The sequence below is a fragment of the Ahaetulla prasina genome, chromosome 3 (assembly GCF_028640845.1).
Source record: "Ahaetulla prasina isolate Xishuangbanna chromosome 3, ASM2864084v1, whole genome shotgun sequence".
In the NCBI taxonomy this organism is placed as follows: domain Eukaryota; kingdom Metazoa; phylum Chordata; class Lepidosauria; order Squamata; family Colubridae; genus Ahaetulla; species Ahaetulla prasina.
Genome location: NC_080541.1, coordinates 106,896,457 through 106,909,201, shown reverse-complemented (window position 1 = coordinate 106,909,201; position 12,745 = coordinate 106,896,457). Strand labels below are relative to the sequence as shown.

General features: G+C 37.9%; 1 protein-coding gene across 3 annotated transcripts in view; it reads left to right on the top strand.

Moving 5' to 3' along the window:
- Nucleotides 1–12,745, top strand: part of RIN2 (Ras and Rab interactor 2) — an 85,998-nt gene that overhangs the window by 21,612 nt on the left and 51,641 nt on the right. The window lies entirely within an intron of this gene.

Sequence of the window (12,745 nt, the reverse complement as noted above, 5' to 3'; positions counted from 1 at the left end):
TTTCCTGTTCCTGTATAAGAAATGTATCCTGATTGGTTGTCAAACTCCCAGGTGGTCTAGGGATCTTAGCTAACTTTGTAGGTTGTCTCTCAAGCTTGCTTGAGCCTTGCCACTGTGGTGAGTTTCTGTTGCTAGATGAGTCCTATTGTGTTTAGATGATGGTCCATTGACAAAGGTGGGGGGATTGAGTGAGCTTGGCTGAAGCCTTAATGGCCAATTGACAAAGGTGTGATGAGGCAGGAAACTGCTTTGTCTTTAAAACAGGTTTCTCCATTTCTCATCCAGAGAAACACAGTATTCTGCCCTATTTCATTCTTCTAGGAGAGGGTTGAGTGCTAACTTCCTACAATATGTTTAAGCTCGTAAATGCCAAACAAGAAACTTAAACAAAGGCTTGAGTAAAATAGCATTTAATCTTGATCAAGCTTAAATGGTTAGCTGTTCCAAACACATACAAGATATACATGCACGGAAGAACTACAAACCTGAGACAAAGCAAGGTCCTCTCTTATACCAAAAAAGATCTTTGTAGTATTCTAATTGCTACATTGTAAAAGTCAGTAATGTAATCTAACTCCAGATTTACATCTAGTCATATAATCTAACTACATTGTAAAAGTCAGTGATGTAATCTAACTCCAGATTTACATCTTTCTGCAGTGTTATCTTTTCCTCCTTTTGTCTTCCTAATTAGCCACTTGATCCCCTGGAGTGGAGGAAACTCAAAAGATCAAAAATGAGATAGTTCTTAGGCAGAATGGGGAGAGATAAGGCTCTTGATCAAATGGTGGGACATATAGTTTGACAAATGCCAGATACTTTCACAAGATACCCCGATAACAGTCCAGGAAGTGACATGTTTGTGTTATAACTACAAAGGGCATAATATATATGTCAGTGTCACAGGAAACAAACATTTACAGCATGCAGGTATACAAAGACATCATATATCATATATATTCTAGTATTTCAGTATATCTATTCCCTTACAAAATCAAATCAAAACCTTTATAATGGCCTTTAAGATAGATGATGAATTGTATAGAGTACTCCAATTTTGGTCTAAAAATAAATGTGTGGGGTTGTGCAAAATTTAGCTTTTCAGGATGGAACATTCCAGAGACCTCTGATTTATTCTGGGGTCACTTTTACAACTTCCAAAAGTATATCTTCAGAACTACGGTATTTGGGATGTTCTAAACATGCTGCCCTAGACAAAATAATCCCAGTTTAGAGGAAAACCATCAAACTATTGTAGGAATTTAGCACCCACCCCCCTCCTACAAGAATGAAATATTTTAGAAAATATTTAAAAAGGCAAAATATATTTCCCTGGATGAGAAATGGAGAAACATGTTTTAAAGACAGCAGCTTCCTGACTCCCCCCCACCTTTGTCAATGGGCCATTATAAGCCTCAGCTAAGCTCACTCATTCTCTCCACCTTTGTCAATGGGCCATTAAGACATGAGCCAGTCCATTGTCTACATGACAAAGATAGGATTAGCCCCTACCCATCTAGCAACAGAATCTTACCACATGGCAAGGCTCAAGCAAGCTTGAGAGACAACCTACATTAGCTAAGACTCCCACCCCCTGGGAGTCTGACAGCCAATCAGGATACTCTTCCTGTGCCCCAGAAAGGTCAAAGCTCAGAAAAAGCATAAAGCCAGGGAGCACACAGGATCTCGGCCCTTTTCTGTTCAGGATCTCAAGCCATGTGATCCTGGCCACCATTAAACCATCTTTCCAAGCAGTCTCCATGTTTCCAGTGTCTTTGTCCCCACTTGGAACTGAACCCAGATGGATATTTCTTCCAACACTATATTCAGAATATTCATAATAATAGTCTATAGGGAAATTGCGATCTTTGGAAGAGAAGTTAAATGCTCCAAAGTTTGGTGTACTTTGCATATTCTTTTCGTATACAATTTCAAATGCAGGATTTTCTTTTTAACACCAGCTTTATACTGGATTGACATTTTGATTCGAATTTAAATTATTTTTCTGTCAATTCATATTAATATATTGGTAAAATCTGGATTTTTGTGTCAATACACACCTATGTTTGTTTGCATTGAATTTAATTTAATCTTAACACTCTGTTTTTGATCTAACCACTTTCAGCGCTTTGATATGATTAGCAAACATGGCCATTGCTGCATTGCTTGATCTTAACTCAAGATCCTATGATGGATTCCTGCTGTGCTTTGAGCTTGGTGGTTTCCTGAGGACACTTTGTTATGAGACCAGTTTCACAGGCCTTGGGAAAAAGAAGCTTCCTGGATATTTATATATAGTGCCTAGCCCTGTCAGTCTATTAGAGTGTGGGTTTTTTTCTTTGATGGTTCCTTGATTAGAGCATTGTTTCTTCCCAAATTGTTTATCTGGGGCTGTTTCCTGCTTATCTGGGTGTTGGTTTTTAGGGTGGATGTACTCTGGGCTACTGATTTCCTTTCTTGATAATGTAAATAGCATATAGATAGTATATCTCTGTTCATCTCTTGATGACTAATTTGTCTTCATGCCAAGCTTGCTTAGAGTTTTGGGGTTTAGCTTGGCCTAACTCATCAGTTTCTCATTTGAAATTCTGATCGAAAATGTGCCATAGTGAGTGGACACCTTGCTGTTTTTTATTAGCTAGCAAGATAGCTTTGCGAACAGAATTGCCCCTGAATGCTGGATCTGACTCAGCATAATCTCTCCAGAAAAAAGCTGCTATATTTGAGATTATGCACATGATTCCAGACACCCGTTCCACATGAGTAGACCATGGAAACTGTAGATTTTACAGTCAGTTTATGAGCGGAGTGGCTGAGAGTCAGAATTTACATCAAGTTCAAACTTGCATATCAGCTTTTATGGACACTATTCTTGGCTGAGCCTTATCTCTTAATCCCTCTTTTGGTGTGTGTTTTTAAATTCTTTGCATATTAGAGAGATTAAGATTCTTCAGTGTCAAGATTCTATTGTATTCATTGGATGAGTTTTCCCCTTTTTAAAAGGCAATTTTGATTTTGGAAGTTTAGAAATATATGAGTTTTTTTGGACTATGCAGCAAAAGGGCACTTAGTATATGGATTTTGGAAAGTTAATAATGGATTAAGGGGCCAGTGGAATTTGGAATTACAGCTTTGAATTATTTAGAAGATACTTGCTCATGGGAAAATGGAGTTTTCTTTCATTTTTTAATGAAAAAAGACCTTATAAACTGATAAGTGGACACTAGAGACAGAATAAAGAAAGAGTAAAAATCCTTAGTGCAAACTTTTGAATACCTTTCAGCAAAGCTTTTGGACAATGGATCAGATGCTTGATAAAATTGATATGTTCTTGTGAAGTTGTAAAACAAGAAGGAGCTGCAATGGATGTTTCTGAAATAAATTTGACAGAGGACTTAGATACAATACAAATAGATCTGATGGATGATTTATTCCTTAAAGGAGATGAAAAGACATTAAATCAGGAACTTGATTTGGATATTTTCATCCCCTCTCTGGATATACAAAACAGCTTGCTAATATTTTGAAGGACTTGTCTTAGGAGTGACAAACAAAACTTGACGCTACTATCTTATTCTACTGCAACAATCGGAGTTGGAAGTCAATGCCGGTTTAGCTCAGGCTGGTAAAGCCTGTTATTAAGAACACAGAGCCTGCAATTATTGCAGGTTCAAGCCCGGCCCAAGGTTGATTCAGCCTTCCACCCTTTATAAGGTAGGTAAAATGAGGACCCAGATTGTTGGGGGGGCAATAAGTTGACTTTGTGAAAATATACAAATAGAATGAGACTATTGCCTTATACACTGTAAGCTGCCCTGAGTCTTCGGAGAAGGGCGGGGTATAAATGTAAAACAAAAACAAAAAAAAAATGCCTTCTCTTTCTTTTTTCTCTTTTTTCTACACTTTTCTCTTCCCCTTTTCCTCCCCTCTTTGTCCTATTATTTGTTTTTTTATTTTTGTGTTTTATATTATTGTTAAGTTCTGGAAGTAACGAGGCTGGAGACCAGGGTAGTGACAACAGCTCTTTAATATAGGGTGAACCCAGCGACAGGCTGGGGGAAAAACCTCTCCTTTTATACAGTTCTGCTGGAGGCTTCGTCCAATCAGCAACGTGCTGATTTCCCGCTCAAATATTTAAAGGCACAAACATGAATACATAACAATTATAAATTAGTAAAAAGGTAAAACTTCAAAAAAGGAGTGACAAACAAAAGGATAAATTTTATTTATGGATACAAGAAATGAACAGCAAATTACCTCTGGATTTTTTTCTGAAGCCGGTCAAAAATATCTTTTAAAAAGTCAGGAAAGATTTATAAGTTTGGTTTGCTTGATTAGGGTTAAAAGAAGAAAATGGTTATATCTGGTTGCCTTACTAGACTTTTGCACAATCAATTGACAGAGTATTTGGACGTAAATGAGCTATGGGAGGAGATTCTGAAGAAAATAGTTGTATCTGCTTGCCCTTACTGGATTTTTTCTGATAAAAATTGACATTTTAGATCTTTTTTTCCTTTTCTAAGAGATGAGATATGGGGAAAAGAGAGAGCATAGTATGTTTTATTTATTTACAAATGGTGATAAGCTGTTAACATTATTTTGACTTATCAATATGTATGATTATTAATAAAATTACTTAAAAATGAATTTGTCTCTGTCTTGTGAGATAAGGAGTATTCTTCATATCTTCTGATAATCAATTGATTTTCATGGATTTATTCTAGCAATTTTCAGTTTATCTCCCCTACAATGTCTTTTATAGGCCATATATTGAATGTTGTGCACGCCTCTTATTTTTATTTCATTATTAGGACTTTGGCTTCAAATGTTTGATAGGATTTTGTTGAGATTTTTGTGCTACAGTGATGCCAAGAGTTTATAATAGTCTGTTGGTTATCTCATAGGTGTTTGATGGGATCTTTTTTCTTACCGTTTGGTAGCAATAGGGTATATGGATAAGCACTTTTTAATAAAGTTGCAGGATTTCTATTGGACTGGAAGGTGTTCCATAGGTAATCTACTTCCTTTGGAGTTTGGACTATAGTGTGTGCATTTCCTTGTCTGAGTCATGTTTATATTTAATCCTCTGGAGGCAGTTGAGTTGTTGCTTTGGTTCTGTGAATTACTTTTTTTAGTATGCTTGTGATTTTAGCCTGCCATTGTTTCCTCTGCTGATGACGATATCCAGGAAAGGTAATTTTTGTTGCTGTCTTCTTCTCTTGTAAATGTTACACCTTTAAAGTTGTTGATTGTTTGATGTGACTATTTCTTTTTTATTATGACAAAAGTATTGTCTGTGTAATGGAAATTATTTTGGGCTGTGTATATAGAGTGCCATCAACAGGATGAATTAATTATGAGTTGAAAAGTACTGGTTCCAAGAGATCCCACTGTGCATTTCTTGCCAATGTAAGAATTGGTTTATATTCTTCAGAAGTACAGAACACTTCTAATTCCCATTTTCTAGCTATGATACAAACCTTTCTATCCAATCCCCACAAAGCATATCAATTTGTAGACAAACATCAGCTTGTTTCCTCATAACAGACATGCCATCTCTAATAATAAGATGAAATTATACTTTGTACACCCATTATATACTAGGAATACATGTAAAAAATCTGAGCATTGTTTTTGATCTTGTTATTTGAAAATAGACCTTAATCTTTTCTTTTCCAGCTTGCTGTTGGACTTCAAAGTGTTTGGCTTCGTTCATAATGGAATGGGAAGGGAAGGGAGAACTTTTCATGAATTTCAGCTCAGTGAATTCACAGGAAAGAAAATATAAATATCAAAATAATGATTTATATTATACATACCTCTGACTACATAATTATATAGAAGTAAATATATAGAAGTATATATAACCACTATTTATATTATGAGACTTTTATTGAGGATATTGATTGAAATATTGCAGATATTTTGTGTTTAGTGATGTAGTGTGGTTCCCCCTGGTGGACAGAATTGTGAAACAATATACTTTGGAAGGAAAGCTGATGTGAATCCATCAACCCTTTTGTTCTAAGGGGAAAGCTGGCTTAGCTTTACTTGCTCAGAGGCTAGAATATGACAAAATAATTAATTTCAAAGGACTCAAAACTTGTTCTCTTATTTATCCTAATAAAGATATTGGTTGTTTATGAATTTCAGAATTTCATTATGGACCAGTTTGCTTCTTATATTTGAAATTTTTACTAAAATCATAGCTGGGACAGAAGTTTTAAATTTTACATTGCAGTGAGTTCTAATAACTTCACAATCTGAAATTTGATCTCTTCAAAACTTTTATCTCTTCAAACTGCTATCTTTTCAAAATAGTAAGATTTTATTTTCTTTTGTTGTGGTTCAATCATGACCTTCACGACCTCATGGAGTACAGAATGCCACCCCACCCCACCCCCATCCTCGACTGTCTCCTGGAGTTTTCCCAAATTCATGTTCACTGCGTCAATGACTAACTATCTAACCATCTCATCCTCTGCTGTCCCGTTCTCCTTTTGCCTTCAATTTACCCTTTTTTAGGATATGCTAGCTTATACTTCATCTTGCTTACTCAGATCCTCTGTTTTTGCACATATTATAGCATTAGACATGATAAGACAAAATTAATTTTGAATTATCCACAACATCCCCATTATACCATAATAGAAATTGTAAATGTGGTTGTCTCAAGAATGCTTTTTCAAGAGGCAACTGGACTGTTTTTTCCTTGAGGAAGAAGAACAAAACATTCAAGAAATTTCATCAGTTGTGATGACTTTGAACTCTGCTGTCATCAAAAGAGCTTTCAAATGCAAATGGACTGCTGAATCTTGTCCTGAAGGATTTGATCTCCTATGTTGTGCCATGGACTTGTGGAGTGGTGGTTTTGTTTCACCAATGTACAGATCTGCATATGTCTCACTGCATTGTATTGCATATATCACATTGCTCTGTTTTTGTCTGTATGTTTTATCCTAGGAGTGGATGAGTTTCTCCCTTAGTATATTCTTGTGTTTAAAGTGTACTTGTATGTTGTGTTGGTTGACAATTCTCCTGATCTTTTCAGATAGACTTCCAATGTATGGAATGAGAACATTGCTATATTTGTTATTCTCTCTTTGTCTGTAATGGAAGAACTCCTGTTGGATCTTTTTCTGGATTTGATGAAGGCCCAGTTAGGATAATTCCACAAGTCTGAGGGATTCCTTGTCATGTTTTAATTCTTTTTCTTTTCCCCCTTTACTGGTAGGCAAACTTTCAGTTTAGTGGTGTAGGGTTCTGATCACTGCCATTTTCTGCTCAAGTGGTGGTGAGAATCAAAATGTAAATACTGATCTCTGTGTGGGGGTTTACTGTAAACTTCAGTGTTAATACTTCTGCCTTCCTTAATATGCACTGCACAGTCTAGAAAAGCCAGGCTGTTTTCTTTAACATCTTCCTGTGTGAACTTAATCTGTCTGTCCATAGAATTGATGTTTGGTGAAGGCTTCCACTTCCTGTATTTTAATCATGACCCAAGTATTGTCCACATACCTATAGTGAGTGGGTGAAAATCCTGTGAAAGAGTTCTTCATCTTCCATGTAGAGATTGGCCACAATTGGGGACACAGGTGAAGCCATAGTGCAGCTTTCGTCTGAAGAAACCTCCATTGTATTTAAAATAGGTAGTGGTCAGGCAGAGGTCCAACATATGTGGTCTATATGTAGGTGTGGTTATGGACTAGCATTATGTGCAAACACTTATGACTTATTCATCAAGTTTCTGAAACAAATAATGACTTAGTGTTATGTAGTATGCATATATTGGATCCTTAAACAAGGGCAAGGAATTCCAAATATGGAATTCTTGGCGCAAACTATTACTTAAAAAACAAAATGATAGCATATACATTTAAGTGACTGGGACATATTTGGTTTCATTCTTTCAACATCAATTATATACTTGACATAGAAGATGGAACTTGCTGAAATGGTCAATTTGACAATTTTAATTAGAGACAGGACATTGCCTAAGTTTAATGCTGATTAGAAACACTTTATTCGCTTTTTTCACAAATTGAAAACAATGAATTAGGACATATGGTTTGATAATTAGAAAAATAGATTATAGAGAATTATAAGCAAAATTATAAGCATAGAATAAGCTATTAATTTACATTTATACTTACAACTGCTATAAAAGAAAATTGGAAGTCATTTCTTTACATTTCTTTTCTACTGGATTATTGTTTCTGTTCTTCTCTTATATCTTTTCTTTCTCTTCCTTTTTTATTCTAAATATTAGTTTTTTGTTTTATCTTTTATCTTATAATTTTAATAAAGTCATATTAAAAATTGTATACCTGTCATAGGTGATCTTAAACTTGATTTTGGGATGTTGTGCATTACAAATCTTGCCATAAAATGTTAGCAAAAGCCTTGAGTGAATAGAGCAATATGGTTTTCTTATATTTACACCAGTAAATATTTATGGATGGAAGCCCAACATTTGAAAAAAAAATGAACTCAAAATTCATGTGCATTTTGAGAAAATGTTGCACCCAAAGGATCAATATTTGGTTGATCTGAAAAAAAGCAGATTCTACACTTGCAAGAAAATACAATGAAGAAAATACGTGTACTAGTGACATTTACAATACTCTACGTGCCTAACTAATATGTAATATTTGAAAATCTATAATATGGTTTATTTATAAATACACTATTACTAGTGTACAATTCAACTCATTGTTAGTTGCTTCTTAGAACTCATTATTTATTTATTTATTTATTTTATTTAATTTTTATATCGCCCTTCTCCCGAAGGACTCAGGGCGGTGTACAGGCAAAATAAAACATTACAATATACAGATTAAAATACCATTTAAAAACTTATTTAAATTAGCCTAAGATTAAAATTTCCATACTAAAACCCCATTTAAAATTAATAAAATTTCCTTAAAACTAATTTAAGCCAGCCCCGCTGGATAAAAGATGTGTTTTAGTTCGCGACGAAATGTCCGAAGGTCAGGTATTTGACGAAACCCGGGGAAGCTCATTCCAGAGTGTGGCGCCCCACAGAGAAGGCCCTTCCTGGGGCCGCCAGCCGGCATTGTTTGGCGGACGGCACCCTGAGAAGTCCCTCTCTATGGGAGCGCACGGGTCGGTGGGAGGCGTGGTAGCAGCAGGCGGTCCCGTAAGTACCCAGGTCCTAAGCCATGGAGCGCTTTAAAGGTCATAACCAACACCTTAAAGTGCACTCGAAAGCCACAGGCAGCCAGTGCAGCCTGCGCAGGATCGGTGTTACATGGGAGCTACGTGTAGCTCCTCTATAACCAGCAGCTGCATTCTGGACTAACTGAAGCCTCCGGCGCACTTCAAGGGAGCCCCATGTGAGAGCATTACAGTAATCCAAGCGAGAGGTAACGAGCGCATGAGTGACCGTGCATAAGGCATCCCGATCAAGGAAGGCGCAACTGCGGACCAGGCGGACCTGGTGGAAGGCCCCCTGGAGCGGCCGTCAAATGATCTTCAAGCGACAGCCGATCGTCCAGGAGGACACCTAAGTTGCGCACCCTATCCTTTGGGGCCAATAACTCGCCTCCAACAGCCAGCGCGGCTGCAGCTGACTGAATCGGGTGCCGGCATCCACAGCCACTCCGTCTTGGAGGATTAAGCTTGAGCCTGTTACTTAAAAACAAAATGATAGCATATACATTTAAGTGACTGGGACATATTTGGTTTCATTCTTTCAACATCAATTATATACTTGTCATAGAAGATGGAACTTGCTGAAATGGTCAATTTGACAATTTTAATTAGAGACAGGACATTGCCTAAGTTTAATGCTGATTAGAAACACTTTATTCGCTTTTTTCACAAATTGAAAACAATGAATTAGGACATATGGTTTGATAATTAGAAAAATAGATTATAGAGAATTATAAGCAAAATTATAAGCATAGAATAAGCTATTAATTTACATTTATACTTACAACTGCTATAAAAGAAAATTGGAAGTCATTTCTTTACATTTCTTTTCTACTGGATTATTGTTTCTGTTCTTCTCTTATATCTTTTCTTTCTCTTCCTTTTTTATTCTAAATATTAGTTTTTTGTTTTATCTTTTATCTTATAATTTTAATAAAGTCATATTAAAAATTGTATACCTGTCATAGGTGATCTTAAACTTGATTTTGGGATGTTGTGCATTACAAATCTTGCCATAAAATGTTAGCAAAAGCCTTGAGTGAATAGAGCAATATGGTTTTCTTATATTTACACCAGTAAATATTTATGGATGGAAGCCCAACATTTGAAAAAAAAATGAACTCAAAATTCACGTGCATTTTGAGAAAATGTTGCACCCAAAGGATCAATATTTGGTTGATCTGAAAAAAAGCAGATTCTACACTTGCAAGAAAATACAATGAAGAAAATACGTGTACTAGTGACATTTACAATACTCTACGTGCCTAACTAATATGTAATATTTGAAAATCTATAATATGGTTTATTTATAAATACACTATTACTAGTGTACAATTCAACTCATTGTTAGTTGCTTCTTAGAACTCATTATTTATTTATTTATTTATTTTATTTAATTTTTATACCGCCCTTCTCCCGAAGGACTCAGGGCGGTGTACAGGCAAAAATAAAACATTACAATATACAGATTAAAATACCATTTAAAAAACTTATTTAAATTAGCCTAAGATTAAAAAATTTCCATACTAAAAACCCCATTTAAAATTAATAAAATTTCCCCTTAAAACTAATTTAAGCCAGCCCCGCGCGGATAAAAAGATGTGTTTTTAGTTCGCGACGAAATGTCCGAAGGTCAGGTATTTGACGTAAACCCGGGGGAAGCTCATTCCAGAGTGTGGGCGCCCCCACAGAGAAGGCCCTTCCCCTGGGGGCCGCCAGCCGGCATTGTTTGGCGGACGGCACCCTGAGAAGTCCCTCTCTATGGGAGCGTACGGGTCGGTGGGAGGCGTGTGGTAGCAGCAGGCGGTCCCGTAAGTACCCAGGTCCTAAGCCATGGGCCGCTTTAAAGGTCATAACCAACACCCTAAAGTGCACTCGAAAGCCACAGGCAGCCAGTGCAGCCTGCGCAGGATCGGTGTTACATGGGAGCTACGTGTAGCTCCTCTATAACCCGCAGCTGCATTCTGGACTAACTGAAGCCTCCGGCGCACTTCAAGGGAGCCCCATGTGAGAGCATTACAGTAATCCAAGCGAGAGGTAACGAGCGCATGAGTGACCGTGCATAAGGCATCCCGATCAAGGAAGGCGCAACTGCGGACCAGGCGGACCTGGTGGAAGGCCCCTGGAGCGGCCGTCAAATGATCTTCAAGCGACAGCCGATCGTCCAGGAGGACACCTAAGTTGCGCACCCTATCCTTTGGGGCCAATAACTCGCCTCCAACAGCCAGCGCGGCTGCAGCTGACTGAATCGGTGCCGGCATCCACAGCCACTCCGTCTTGGAGGATTAAGCTTGAGCCTGTTTCTCCCCATCCAGACCCGTCGGCTTCCAAGCACCGGGACAGCACTTCAACAACTTCATTGGGGTGGTCCGGGTGGAAAAGTACAGCTGGGTGTCATCAGCGTACTGCTGGTATCTCACCCGAAACCACTGATGATCTCACCCAGCGGCTTCATGTAGATGTTGAACAGAAGGCGAGAGAATCGACCCCTGAGGACCCCACAAGTGAGGCCCTCGCGGTCGACCTCTGCCCCCTGTCAACACCGTCTGCGACGGTCGGAGAGATAGGAGGAGAACCACCGATATCGGTGCCTCCCACTCCCAATCCCCAACCGCGCAGCAAGATACCATGGTCGATGGTATCGAGCGCTGAGAGGTCTAATAGGACCAGGGCAGAGGAATAACCCCTGTCCCGAGCCCTCCAGAGATCATCCACCAATGCGACCAAAGCTGTCTCCGTGCTGTATCCGGGTCGGAAGCCGGACTGGAACGGGTCTAGATAGACGTCTTCATCCAGGTATTGGGGTAGCTGTCGCGCCACGGCACTCTACAACCTTCGCAACAAAGCGAAGGTTGGAGACTGGACGATAATTACCCAAAATAGCTGGGTCCAGGGAGGGCTTCTTAAGGAGGGGTCTCACCACTGCCTCTTTCAAGGCGGCAGGGAAAACCCCTTCCAACAAAGAAGCGTTGATAATCCTCTGGAGCCAGCCTCGTGTCACCTCCTGAGTGGCCAGTACCAGCCAGGAAGGGCACGGGTCCAGTAAACATGTCGTAAACATTAGTGGTTCAGAGAAATTGGGTTGGTATTTAAATCCCTGAAAAATTAAATATTTCATTTCAATCATTATAATTCACACTAATGGAATAAAAGTATCTTTTAATCATACAGAATTTCTCAGAATGGATGAGTCTAAACCAATGGAGGGAAAACCTATATAAATGATCTGTACAAAAGCTTGTCATACTATTGTTCCATTTTTATTTATTTTCCATGTTTGTATGGCTTTAGGAAACATAACAGTTTACAGATCTGCTTTTGAATGATATATACAAAATTTGGAATGTATCTTTATATGAAGAGATGTGGAAGTATCAAGATGGGACTTAGCAAAAAAAAAAATACTCAATGGAAAGACAGTGCCACCCTGGTTTTATTATCTTGGATATTTGTCCACTCTCTTCTTTATACATCGGTTATTTAATGATGTATGGAAAATGATATTCTGAGTGATCAAACTTTGAACACTTAGATTTTTATGTTTTTATGTCATGTATGTCTTTTATTTATT